The sequence below is a fragment of the Onychostoma macrolepis genome, chromosome 20 (genome assembly GCF_012432095.1).
Source record: "Onychostoma macrolepis isolate SWU-2019 chromosome 20, ASM1243209v1, whole genome shotgun sequence".
Lineage (NCBI taxonomy): Eukaryota > Metazoa > Chordata > Actinopteri > Cypriniformes > Cyprinidae > Onychostoma > Onychostoma macrolepis.
In genome coordinates this window covers 17,842,781-17,844,565 of record NC_081174.1, presented here as the reverse complement: position 1 = coordinate 17,844,565, position 1,785 = coordinate 17,842,781, and positions in this window count along the sequence as shown.

The following is a 1,785-nucleotide window of genomic DNA, read 5'->3' as shown; positions in this document are numbered from 1 at the left end:
CCATCTGTAATGGCCTCTACAATGCCGAATCATTGTGTCTTCTTCTGAAGTCTCCACAATAGTGTTTGTTGAGGCACAACTGACCATAACTGCACATTTTTCTCAAAGATTCTCTATCTGTCTGATAGCCGTTTGCAGATGGACCCCATAGAATGTACCCCAAGGATATTCATTTGCAGCTCTAATGTTCTGTGGCAAAAGGACTGAAGTAATTTCAGCTGAAATAAATTGAATCTCGAGCTCATCGGAGGCTTACGTTAAGCCCGCAGGTACAGCCGCCTTCCTCTTTCCAAGCAAAATGGACACCAGGAGAAGGTCTAAAATCTCAAATTAATGATAACGTAAACAGTGGCATAAGGGAAAAGTGAAATGAGGCGCTGCCTCGCTCAGTGAAAGTCGAATGTGCTGTGGGAGACGTTTTGATTGATTTCTGTTTAAAGCATGTAGAGCAGCTGTTTGCTCTGAGCCTGTTTGTGAAGAGAAAAGCAAAGCGTGGACACATGCCACCACAAAAGGCAGCGGCCTATTAAATGCCATGCTTTTACCCAGGGCTTACTGGCTTCTAACCACTGAATCAGAACAGTCAGGTTTTATAACACACTGTGCCACAGACACATCCTCCTTTGCACTTTTAATTACAATCCCTCTGCGATCTATTTTGACCATGTTCTTATTCTCCCCAGAAATGATTCACTGAGCTGACATCAACTAGCCGTTCAGTCGGGTATCTTCATGTCACTCCTTTTTTCGTCCTCCCCCCTTTTACAGGAATATAAATTGTGATCCGGAGCACATGAAAGAGGATTTTGAGGCACATCATTTCTGCACTCAGACACAGATACGTCGGAGCATTTCCCTCCTGCTGTATCCCCATCTGACTCGTACTTTTTATAGAAATACAGCCTCTTCTATTTTTCTATTACTTTATGTACATTATATAGATGGCTGAAAATAGCAAGAGAAAAATAGCCAATGTATCAAAATCTCTCTGATTAAATCCTTTCCAGTTAGATTACCTTTCAAAAGCACTGATCTTTATGTCTTCATTCTTATCTTACACATAATTGGGCCATTCCAGGAAATGGGTGCCATATCTGTTTTGCGAATTTCATTATAATGATTAAGACTGCATCAGATAAAGAATGTTAATAAATTGCATTGTGCCATCTCAAGCCAAATTAAAATTGTTACTGTAGGTACATATGGTAGGTATGCCTTTAATAGGGTTAACAGCTGTACTGTTTATTTAGTCATTAACTAGCCTTGTGCTAAGATAATGAAACTAAAAGGTATTTATTCAATTCAATAGCCTACCTGTTTTAATTTTTTACTGTACAAATCAGGTGGAATCATTTATCATGTTAACCATTTAAAAGGTTGCCCCTACTGACAGGCTATATATACAATAGCAAAACAATTAAATAGAATACTTTTCATAGTCATTGTTTACACGTATAGCTATGTTCAGGAGTGATAAGGCTCCCTTTTCATAGAATGACCCAATCATGTCCCTTCCTCCTAAAGGGTTGTCCCTTTATACAGCATGTCCATCTACACCCCTTTTCCATGGACCTCTAACTCCTGGAAAAATAAAAAAATAAAAAAATACTTTGCTGTAATATTTATCGTCAACATCCCCAGCGAAGCTTCCCTCACAAGGTGTGAAATCGATACGCTATGTAGCCCCAAGATCTTCGTCCCACGCAAACCTGCCGTATTGTGCTTTATATCGGCTGGAGGAGAGTCAACGGAAACATAACGACGCGCGCAGGACACATGGTGCTT